This window comes from Panthera uncia (assembly GCF_023721935.1).
Source record: "Panthera uncia isolate 11264 chromosome D3 unlocalized genomic scaffold, Puncia_PCG_1.0 HiC_scaffold_8, whole genome shotgun sequence".
In the NCBI taxonomy this organism is placed as follows: domain Eukaryota; kingdom Metazoa; phylum Chordata; class Mammalia; order Carnivora; family Felidae; genus Panthera; species Panthera uncia.
The window spans coordinates 8,318,684-8,331,397 of record NW_026057586.1 but is presented as its reverse complement, the minus strand read 5'-3'; the positions used below and the strand labels follow the sequence as shown (position 1 = coordinate 8,331,397).

General features: G+C 37.6%; 1 long non-coding RNA gene across 1 annotated transcript in view; it reads left to right on the top strand.

Annotated features, from left to right (window-relative positions):
- The first annotated feature begins 5,858 nt into the window (after nt 1–5,858).
- LOC125914393 (uncharacterized) overlaps nt 5,859–12,714 on the top strand; it is a 114,055-nt gene continuing 107,199 nt past the window's right edge. The window contains exon 1 of the long non-coding RNA XR_007455292.1: nt 5,859–5,988. This is a non-coding gene — a long non-coding RNA (uncharacterized LOC125914393). The remainder of the gene's footprint in view (nt 5,989–12,714) is intronic.

Sequence of the window (12,714 nt, the reverse complement as noted above, 5' to 3'; positions counted from 1 at the left end):
AACAGTCAGTTATTTTACCAGCAAATGGGTTTATTTGGGAATAGCAGAGGATTTGCATTTCAGAGTAAGCAAGCGGTAGCAAAAGCCCCAGGCAAGTCCGATAAGCAAAGGAGAGAGACAATTATTTTACAAAGAAAATGGAGGACGTTGGGAGGGAGACAAAGGTCCACTGAAGGAAAGCGAGGGGCCAGGGTGCTACCAACTTCTTGTGGGCTGGGTTGCCTGGCAAGGGAGGAAATGTTCCTCTTCCTGTTGGAATGTTAAAGCAGTATTGGATTTGCAAGGGGCATCTCTTCCCGGAGAGGTGTGTGACTGAGAGTGGTGGTGAGTGAGTGCTCCCCCTTCTGGCCTCCTGACTCCACTTTATGTATTTATTTTTTTTTAGGGAAGAATTTTTTATTTTTATTTTTTATATTAAATATAATTTATTGTCAAATTGGTTTCCATACAACACCCAGCGCTCATCCCAACAGGTGCCCTCCTCCTGACTCCATTTTAAATGAGATTTTTGTGTATTAATTTTAACACTGCAAAATACCTGACCAATAGTCTTCAAAACTCTTGAGACCATGAAAAGCAAAAAAAAAAAAAAAAAAAAAAAAAAAGGAAAAAGACTGAAAAATTATCAAAGATCAGAGGGATCTGAGGAGATAGGACAACTAAATGCAATGTGGTGTCCTGGATTGGATCCCCAAACAGAATAAGATATTGGTGGAAACACAGGTGATTTTGCAATAGACTCTGTAGTTTAGGTAATAGTACTTTACCAGTGTTAATTTCTTAGTTTTGAAAAACATTCCATGGTTATTTAGGATGTGAATATTAGGGATAGCTGGGTAGAGTCTTTTTAGGAATTCTCTGTACCATTTTTTCAACAGTAAATCTAAAATTATTCCAAAATAAGAAAATGATAATTTAAGGGCCTCTGCTTGGTAAACAGTTTATTAAATCAAGTCTTTAACAATAATTTTTAGCTTTATGTGGTTGTATCTCTTAATGTAATAGCAGATAGACAAGATACTACTGAAAATATCCACTCTTTTTATTATTCATTACCAGATTTATTCTATAGCAATACAGAGTGCCAAAATGGAAACACTTATACTTTCCAACTCATATTTAACTCGTTTTGACATTTTAATGGAAAATAACTGTAGTCACACAAGATGGGCATTACAGTCAATGAGTGTGTTTGTGTATTTCCATGAATATCATAAGGCTTCATTTGACGTCATCATGGCTTGAGAGCTATGAGCTATAAAGTACAAAGGGTACATGGGAAAGTGTTGTTCCATAGGAAGGAACAGAAACCATATTACCAGGGATCTGGTCTCAATTCCTTTCAAAGAGAGTCTTCCTGCCTCACTAAGATTCTAAATCTATTAATAAATAGAAATCATATTGAAACTCTATATACATCTCATTTTGCCAATTATATTTTTATTGATCGGCTCTAATCCCTCAAATTTCTACTCAGATTCATGTAACTTTTTTTCACTTCCACAATATCACTACTCCTACAAATACCTCCACTACCAACCAACCACCACCATTTCTGCTAATAAAAACAAAATCTAAAAGTATCTGTCTTGGTCAGCTTGGACTGCCATGACAAAATACCATAGACTGAGTGGCTTAAACAACAGACACTTATTTTCCCATCCTTCTGGAGATTAGAAGTCCAAAATCAAGGTGCCAGCATGGTCAGGTTCTTGGGGAGCCCTCTCCCTATCTTTCAGATGGTCACCAGTTCTCTGTGGGCTCACATGACTTCCTTCTTTGTATGTGGGAGCACAGAGAGAGAGAGAGAGAGAAAGCAAGCTCTGTGGGGTTTCTTCTTATAAGAGCACTTACCCCCTCCTGAGGGGCCCACCCTCATGACCTCATCTAAACCTGATTACATCTCAGAGGCCCCATCTCCAAATACCATCGCTTTGAGGGTGTGAAATCCAACGTGAGAGTTTAGGAGAGATGCAATTTAATTCGTAGCAGTGTTCAAAACCCAAGAGTTTCAGATAAGAGTGTGGACAATGTGACAAACTCGTATTCTAGACAGTTTCTGCAGGTTATCTTTGTAAATCCTCAAATAGCAACTTCATGAGGTATATTGGTCTTAATTTATAGATGAGGAAGTTAGGTACTAGAGAAGTTAAAATAACTTCTGCAAGACAAGACATTTAAAAAATAGCAGTATGTGCACTGAATCAAGATGTTCTGGCTAAAGAACAATATTCTTGGGCATTGCAGTAAAATACCCTCAATCCCAATACAAATGTGTGGGACTTATACTAATGACTGAGGGAAATGATTCATCCTGGGCAAAAATTCACACTGTATTGTGGAAGGAGTAATTTTAGAAAGAGAGTAAATGGATGCATTTTTTTCTCTTTCATTCAGCTGTGTAATAATAAATGTAAATAGCCATATTGGTTAATAGTATTCAAACTATTGTGAAATTAACAGGAACTCACTTGCACTCAACAGAGAATTTAGTTTGTCTGTTAATATTATATATAACATAATAACCATAATTATTGGAATTATTTGAGACCTTTAAAAGGATGTTGTTACAAGCAATGCTTTTTATAATGTATGTAAATATCCATAATGGTTATGGATGTGCTGAACGAAGTCTGCTGCTAAGGGTATTTTTATCAGTTTTGCATTATACTACCCTCTGTTAGTTCATGACTCCTCGGTAGCCTGACAGAGGCGTGAACTTTGTATATTTTGTTTCTGTTCACTGTCACACTAATCATATGTTATAGGCATTATTTTCCACCAGCCAAGAGAAGGATACGTGCTTAGAGGGTTCAGTGACTTGCCCAGAAGTTACATGGCTCTCAAAAGGGATCGAGTTGGAATTCCAAGTCCAGTCATTATGGTTCCGCATTCTGAGTTTCAGAGATCATTAATGTGTTGATTTTTATTTTTAAAAATTTGTATATGGCGCTCTAATTGTTCTGGCCACAGAATATTTGGATCTGAATATTCTGATTCTGCATTTTGTTAGAACTGTGTCGTTAGTAAAAGTGTCCCTGCGTGTGGCTTTGTCCTGTGTGGCAAATTGCACTTACTTTGTAAGTTAAAGGAGCCGACCTTGTTAAGAAACTACTGTGCACTAGGATGTGGGCTCATCTTGTTGACTCTTCCCTCTGTCCTATGAGGTCCCTTCTTTATGAGACATGGAATGATTAGTCTAAGGTTGCACAGCTAGTAAATGGCAGAGCCGTGATGTGAATCCATCTGTTGGATTCCAACATGTTGGGAGAGGTCATTGTGAGGATGCTACCACCAGTTGACCTGAGGGCTGGACCGGAGCAGTCAGAGGTTCCTCACCTTACCCTGTCCTTGGAGGGCACCTTCCACCGTACCTGTAGGCAGAAGCATTTCAAGCACAGTCTTGAACAGGCAATGTGTTGTTGAGACCATCTGGACTGAATATGTGGCTGAACCCCATTAAGGCTTCTCTGTGTACTTTTTAAGATTCAGCACCTTGTGGCCACCCAAGATAAGCCTAGTATATGAGTTCCCTTGCTCAGTAAACCTGCCACCTACCGACCTGGGGTGGCCTGCCTCTTTCTTGGGTCTCTCCTGGACCAAATTTCACCCAGGGAACTCCCAAGTATGCAAACTAACACAAAGTTTTACTTATCTTCCATGATACCAAGCTGCCTTTTCTTGTATGCTCGTGTTTTCTAAATTCATTACCTTAAATTTACTTAAAATATAAAGACCTTTCTAAAGTTTAAAGAACAGAATCTATAATGCTAAATAAACCCATGGAGAACTGAGTTGAAGCTAAATAAACCACATGTTGATATTATATTATAATCAATATTCACAATTGCTTTATAGTATTTTACTGTGAGGGTGGAGATCAGTAAGGGGCCACCAAATACATAGGTAACTAGAACCCAATGTGCTAACCCCAAGTGTGTAAGAAGAATACCAGGAGATCTGAGGGGGTGATGTGGCATCTTATTTCCAGGTATGTGGGTAGAAATCCTGTGACACAGGAGGTGTATCTCAGGCAGGTTGAGAAGGAGAGACGCGTGCACATGTGCCGAAGCTCAGGATTGTCCTTCAGATGCTTTTTGAAGCTACTAGGAAGGAGCTAAAAAGGTAGCAAGAGTCAAGTGGAAGTGTGAGCCTTGTTATTCTGTTTATTCTGTTTTGAGGAGAGATCTTCCACACGATTGGTCAAAGAGTACCTTGTAACATGGGAAACACTGTCTTCTAGCCAGTAATGAACAACGCACGCTCCAAAAACTATTATATTATCTGGCCAGTATTAGTTAAAAAAAAAAAAAAAGAAGAAAAGAATAGAAGAAAAAGAAGAAAAGCATAGTGTAGCAACTTTACAATTTGAATAAAGAAATAGAAGAGAAATACAGTTATCTAAGTCTCTGATGCTTCCTTCTGTGCATTTCTTTCTTTCTCCTTTCTTTCTTTCCATTTATTCATTTTTGAGAGCGAGAACAAGAGTGTGAGCATGAGTGGGGGAGGGGCAGAGAGAGAGGAGACACAGAATCCAAAGCAGGCTCGAGGCTCTGAGTCGTCAGCTCAGAGCCCGATGCGGAGCTCAAACCCATGAACCATGAGATCATGACCTGAGTCGAAATCAGATGTCCAACCGAGTGAGTCACCAAGGATCCCTCTTCTGTGCATTTCTTTAGGGCTATAGAGAATGTATACTCCAGCAAAACTGCTAAATGTTGAAATTTAAAATTGTGGCCAGGGGCACCTGGGTGACTCAGTCGGTTAAGCGTCCTACTTCGGCTCAGGTCATGATCTCACAGTTAGTGAGTTCAAGCCACACGTTTGGTCTTTGCACTGACAGCTCAGAGCCTGGAGCCTGCTTCGGATTCTGTGTCTCCCTCTCTCTGCCGCCCCCCTGCTTGTGCTCTCTCTCTCTCTCTGTCTCTCTCAAAAATAAATAATAGATAAACTTAAAAAAACTAAAAAATAAAATTGTGGCCCATTTGCCTTGCTAGAACTCTCCAGTCACTGAAAGGAGACTCATTTTATTACTTTGCTTTAAACATACCTGGGGAGGGAGGGTGACAGAGTGGGCGTCAGGTGACAGGCTAACAGTCCGATATTAATTAGTCCTATGAAACAGGGGCAAAGCCTAGGAATGATGGTTTGTAGGTGTGTAATTACTAGTCCCGCTTTTTTACCAAAGCTGAAGAGATGTGTGTTCTGACAGAGGTGTGTTCAAATGCTGACACTGTCACTGTCTTTATCCTAAAATGAAGAAAACCTACCTCATGTAGTAGAAATGAAGATTACATGTGTATATAAATTTTTAGATGCATTGCACATAATAAGCATTTAACAGATATCAGTTACTCTCTAGTATAAAAGAGTAAAACAGATGCTTCCATTATAAAAACACCTATCTTCCTGCTTTCTAAATTAATGCATGAGTGGGCTTTTAAAACAAACGAATCCTACAAGATAAGCAGTTTTAAATGTGCTGATATTTGAAAGATAGAAAATAGAGCATTAGGAAGGTGCATTGATCTCATGAATCGTGACTCATGGAAAACAAAATTGTTTGTCACTGGCACGCTGAGATAAATATTTTATGCGATATTGACACCATTTGATTTTATTAGATTAAAAACGATTGAAGCCAGCGCATCGAAAACCTCAAAACATAAAATCTTTTCACAAAATATCATTTTTCATTAAATATTGCGTTTTTAAAAGTTTGCTGTAATATTGATGAATAACCTGGTTTAGGCTCAAAAAATGTTCTATCAGTACATTTAACAAAAATTATTTCCAATGGGTTAACTGAATAGGTAAATTCCTGACATTACAAAACTCATGCGGAAAGGTAGATAATAAGATCCCTTCATTTGCTTTCAGATTTTCAGACGATGCTGGTTGGTTTTCAAGAAAGCTTCTAGTAAAGGACCCAGAAGGCTGGAGAAATTTCCAGATGAAAAGGCAGCGTATTTCAGAAACTTCCATAAGGTAAGTCACCGTGTTTGGAATCGCTGGGGAATAACTGGGACCCCTTGGCAACGACTCATGGAGACGTTTCTTGTGATAGATGAAATCTGCAGAGGCAGAATGCACAACCAGGATAAAATGTCCCTGTTCAGATAAAATGCAAAAGTTATTTTTCTCCTTTATTTTAATCATCTGCTGTAAATACCAGTGGTTCCTCTGCAAAATGAAAGACTCATTTTTATTGCTACTTTGCAAAATGAGATGACTCATAATTCAACCACATCATTTCCCAAGGTGCTGAGTAGGCATTTTCCCTCTGTTCAGGTTAATTGTGCATTTGTTACTTTGATTTAAACTGTGGGCAATATTTAGGAGATAAAACTTTCGAGGCTGGCATTAACAGTGCTAATGGCTCTGCTAATGTGCATAGTATTTGCTGTTAGATGGTTTTAACACGAAAGGATCATCGAATATGTTGATGTGTAGAGATGTAGCCACACATTCCATGAATGAAATATCCATTTACCAAGAATTAAAAGTATGTAGGAAACAACCCTAGAATGATACTGAAATTGCTACCTAGCGTTGTGTTTGGTGATAACATCAAAACACAGGTAAGTATCTGATAATTAGATGGTCAGAATTCCCGGTCAGAACTCAGAACTGTGAAGCAGTTTTGTTTGTTGTCGAAATGCTTCAATAAGCCCCGTAAAACATCTAATTTCTCATGGTTGGTAGTACAGAGTAGTTACCCTGAATGATGTAGTGATTCTGTGGAATTTATTTTATGTGATATATGGTCTAATTCCTCCTTTTATTAAAAACAGGGTGCTTGCCAGGAGTTGGCAGGGGATAAATAGACCTAGCACAGAAACTGTCCTCTATGATACCATAATGCAGGATGTATGTCATCAGAAATTTGTCCAAACTCAATGTACAATAATGCTGAGGATGAATCTTCCTGTAAAGTATGGACCTGGGGTGATTACGTTGCGTCGAAGTAAATTCATCACTTGTAACAAATGTACCACTTTGGGGTGGGATGTTATTAAAGGGGGAGGGAATAGGGAAATCTCTGTACCTTGAGTTCAATATTACTGTGAACTTAAAAATTCTCTAAACGATAAAGTCCTTTTAAAAATGGATTATTCTACACTAATGGACTAACCAACTCTGTTACAAAAGTAACTAGCAGCAATTTCTATTATATTTAAAACTGTATCAGAGAACGTAACAGTTGAATTTCTTTAACTCTCTATGAGGTATTATTCTAAATATTAGTATAGATTTACTGTCAGAGAATCCAAGCTCACGTTCCTGCCCAGCCGCTTACTAGCTCAGGGGAGTTTGGTTTTCTCATGTGTACGTGTTCTTTACATGCCTTTTTTGAAGACTATTGGAGATAGAGTATCAAAGATAGTGTGCATATTCTAACTACGTCAAAAATTATCTGGAAGTCTAAAGTTACACTGGTATTTTGTATTAGGATTGTGATCGTGGCAATATTTTTAAACCTGACTTTGTGAAAAACTGCCAAGTTGTGACACGTGAGCCTGTGACCTTTAGTTTTTGAGCAAAATTTTGAAAGGCTGAGCATACTCTATACTCTGGATTCCTGGTCAGAACCCCTGCCCACTGGTCAATGCGGGATGCTCTTCAGCCAGCGAACCCAGAGTCCATGCACTCAAAACTCAGGCAGAATCCTCAAGAAGGAGAAAGATCACCCTGGAAAATAAATTGTTGAGAAAGATCAAGAATCCTAATCACGTGTGTGCGCGCGCGCGCGCGCGCGCGCGCGCGCGTGTGTGTGTGTGTGTGACGAGAAGATTAAGATCCGCTCTTTGTGTGTGTGTGTGTGTGTGTGTGACAAGAACATTAAGATCTGCTCTTTTATCAACTTTCAAGTATATAATACAGTATCGTTAACTGTTATCACCATGCTGTACGTTAAATTCCCAGAACTTATTCATCTTACCCTCTGACCAGGGGGGGAGGGAGATGCTGACTAGCCTTATTTTGGTAATCATTTCACAATGTACACATGTATCAAAGGACCACATTGTTTACCTTAAACGTACACAATGTGATATGCCAATTATATCTCACTAATCAAGCTGGAATAAAAACCACTTAACCACATTACGCACTGGGTAAGATTGTAGCCTCTAGAATCTAGCTTGCATATTCAACAGTTGTGGGAAATTGCATAAACTCTTTACGCACTTAATTTGTCTCCTCTTTTAGATTCAGATGATAATAGTATAACCAATTTTAACCCAAAGAAGGGTTATTGTAAGGAAAAAAGTGGTGCTATAGGCATAAAATGAGATTAAGTATAATAAGATATTATTAACAAATTAAATTTTATAGCTAAGTATGCAACTAGTTTCTTGGCATATAGTAAGTTTTAGTAAATGTTAGTCATTTTTTAATGTTTATTTATTTTTGAGAGAGAGTGGAGAAGGGGCAGAGGGAGAGGGAGGCTCTGAAGCAGACTGTGTGCTACAGCAGAGAGCCCAATTTGGGGCTCAAACTCCCAAACTGAAGTCGGAACCTTAAACGACCGAGCCACCCAGGCGCTCTGATGTTAGCCGTTTCAGTCTAGGCTAGATGTGACGGTGACTCGGGTACAGGTGTCACTGTTGGAGCTGGAGATGGAAGGATGCATTTTGGATATGATGTGTGGACACTGACAAGATGTACTTTGGGATTCCATGTTGGGTCTTCGTGAAAGGTTAGGACTCGTGGAGATTCCTGAGTTTGGGTTTGAGCAACAGACAAGAGGATGGTGAAATTCGTGAAGATGGGGAAGACTAGAAGAGCAGACTTTGAGTAAAAATCACAAGCCTTCACTGACTGGCTATGGGGGAAACGGGAGAGGAGTACGAGTTGCTGTCTTTTCCAGACTGGGTGACAGATGAGTGGTCATGCTGTGACACAGACAGGAACCCTGTGCACAGGAGCAGTTTTCAGTGGTGAAGAGAAGGCCTTGGCCTGTGAGATTAGGTGTCTCTACGGCACATTCAGATAGATATTTTTCCTTAAACAGTTAGCACTGCAGGCAGATTACATTGAAGATGCCCAGGAGAGCTACTGGATGGTGATGTTAAGGTGGGTGTGTACTAATGTGTGTCTGTGAAAGCTTGATCAGTTGAAACGAAACTCTTTCCTCTAAAAGACGTGGACTTGGGTACCAGTCTTGTGACATTCAGGGTATTTTACAGGGATTTCAAATCTAAGTTCATCAAGAGTTAACCAATCGAAAAAGTTGACATTTGATGGGAAAAAAAAAACAAAAAACGACTAATTCAAAAAATGATAGAAAATTATGTAAAGTGGCACTTGAATGAGGAAATGCTAGTAAAAGAAATGTTAAAATCCTGGAGAGTATTTAAGTCCTTTATAGTGATTATCAAGACTGTTTAACTGGAACTTCCCAACTGAAAGTTTTAATAATTCTAAAGAAAGAATTGTTTATTTTACCGACAAGAAAACTGTGAAAACTACCATCCTGCTGTTCCTGAAAACACCACCCCAGAGGTTAGACGGTGTTAATTTGTCCAAGCCCCGAACAACTAGCCATCAAGGCAAATGAGCAGTTACGAATACATATTCATGATATTTTTATCCTGACCTATACTTTTGTTTCTGCAAAATCAAAAACTGAACCATCCCTTCCCATGGTTTTTTCCCTGAGAAGAATTATGAATCCTTTTTTTGCAGAGCTGTGAACTTCTCAGTTCCCTCTCATGGTCTGGTTAAATAAAGGGAGATCTCTTCATGTAAAAGGCTGACATTTTAAAAATCTGTGTTTTCCTTTGAGTAATTAATGGTCAATTCAAATATTAGATCTCCAGAATTGTAAAACAAAATCTTCATTTTCAAGATAGTTTAAAGTAGACTAATATGGATTCCCCAATTGTTCTATTTGTTAATTATTAAATACTTTAAACTTGTGCTTGGTCAGTTATTTTGATAGGCCCCAAAATCTGCTACAGTGCTCAATAGCACTAAATCAAAGTAATCAAATGAGTGATATATTTCCAACCTTAGTGAGGGGCTTTATGAAAAATAGCTAAGGACAGAATTACTTCTTCCCCAACTTTAACTTTGTGCTATACTCTATCTGGAACATACATATTATAAAGCTGATGAGTATTAATGGTCCCATTTAGACTTTTGATATGTTTACTGTGAGAGAGATCTTGCTGCATAAATCAATTTTTATATGAAACTGCTATAAAATGGTATATACTTTTTTTTACTTCTTGGTAGAAAGAAATTTGAAATTCAAATCACTGGCTGCTGAAGGAAGTTATTAAAAATGCATTAGGATTGGAAATGTAGCTGTATATAATTGTCATAACAGATATTCAAAACAAATTTATCCTCAATGAAAACTGAACTAAAGCAATTTACATAGAATCAGCTAATAAATTTTCCTTAATTTTCTAAGCAGATGAAAAAGAAACAGTTCATAGAAATTTTAATAAAATAAATATGAGTGCTGTCTGTAGGGAGGAAAGTATAAATAAAATCCCTGAGAAGAATGAATGAAGATAGAACTATGTGAATTTCCAGTGATGAGGACTACGTGATTCCAGAAAATCAATGCCTGTATTGGGACGAATCTTATTTCTGAATCCCCTACAACCTGACATTGAAAACATCATTTTGTTCTATCTGCTTTACTCTTGGTTGGAGTTGTCATTATTTATCTTTATGTAAAGCAAACATCTGAGAAACTTGGGGAAAAGACGAAGACATCCTACCTGGAGATACAGTGTACCCTTAAACAGAGGAGCCAAACTACAGGCAAATGTGTCAACAGCACATGCGTATAGTGTGTTATGTGGAACACTTTCATTTTGATTCCAGCAGCTATACTTGGATGAACACAGTACTTGGTGTGACGTGAACTGTGTTAAAGGCTTGGTGTCTCTTGAAAAGTCTGTTGGAAGTTCCCAGAGTAGTAATCATTTGATCGCGTTAGGGCATCTTACCCAGTTGTTCATTCATCCATCCATTCATTCATTCATCCATCTGTAATCTCTTATCTTGAAGAAGTCTCAATTTTTTTAACTAAGCTATTAACATACACATTGATTCTTGACACAGTCACACACGAACCCCTGATCATTTATTTATTGGTTTATTCATATTATCTGATCACATGTTAGTCACTGAAAGATGACTTAAAGAAATGGAATATGAAACGTTGCATTTTATGTAGGAGGAAAAGAAGGGTGGAAATGCCCAAGACATGATGCACCCCCTGTGTAATTTATGTCTCTGACAGAGATGGGTGGGTCGTGAATGGACAGCTCTAAAATTAGCAAGAGAGACCAGGTGGTAAGAGCTTCACGTGGAGGGCATCAGCAAAGTTGTGATCTCAGAATACTAATAGGGAACTCTCAGAGTTAAACTTAATCTTTGTTATATTGAATCAAGTTCAATTAAAATTTTACAACATCTAAGATATCTCCAATAAGTATCACTTTGGGCAGTTGAAGGATGCCATGGAAACTAGATCACTCCGTAATCAGGGTTTTTGTTTATAACTCCTTATTCCACAACAGATATCGGTTCACTGAGAAGGAATCAGACTCAGAAAATATCCATAAGACTGATCTGGACTTGACTTAGAGTATACAGAAATATGATTTATGTTAGCAAAATTACTGTCTTTATTTGACTTTTTAAAACTATCCATTTGTGTGTGAGGCAGTCATCCACAATGGTACTACATCTAAAAAAAAACATAAGATGACTTAAATAATATCTTTCCCTCACTCTACTATGTGTAAATGCAAGTCATACCATAGCTCACAAAGTGAGCTGATAATTTCATGTAAGACAGTATGTAACTTGTAAAATAATTATGATTGTGCCAGTCATTTCTGCCTCAGATTTTGTATCTTTGAAACCAGGGAAATAATTCATACCAACTTTAGAAAAATTCTGACACTAATTTGCCTAATAACGTAACTTGTAACTTCAAACCAGTCATTTTATGTGGTAAATCAGATAGTAATTTGAGGAAGAATATTCAATAGCACAACTCTGTGATGACATTATCTCTATCATTTCTGAAGCATTTTTACATTTATTTAATGGGTTAGATCCAATTCTCTTTATTATTTCGGAATATCATCAATGCATTTTTGGTTTTGAAACATCTCTTTTTTTACCCAGAGTCTGGTTAATTGTGCAATATCTGACAGATGCAACAGGAGACATGCTTAATGCGTAATGGTCACTGAAGGCGAATTGTTTTTCTGCCATTCATGGAAAATCACATATTATACCACAAGTAATGAATGCATATTCATTTATAGCTTACAAGTTGAAAAATATTTCAGTGAGGATTCATTCTTGAATTAATACATTGTACCTCACTATAAATGTCTACCTAGAAACTTTCATAAGTAGCAATGATGTTTCGTATTTAGTTTAATGCACATAATATTTAGAAATATTAAAGCCTTTTTTCATGTAACACTTGTACAAAAAACAAAGTCAGAATTTGAAGATTCCACTAACAACCCAAGATTATGAATCAGTAGCAGTCACTAAACTGATTTTATTGATTAGAGAACAGGTTCTTCATTTAGGGAACGGTGGGTTTTGAAATTTGGTGAAATTGCTTGTTTTGGTGAGAACAGTTGCATTTGCTCTGCTCACAATCATTGTCACACATAACTTGACCTTCTGAAGAAATGGTTGAATTCTTGCTAACCAGTGTCC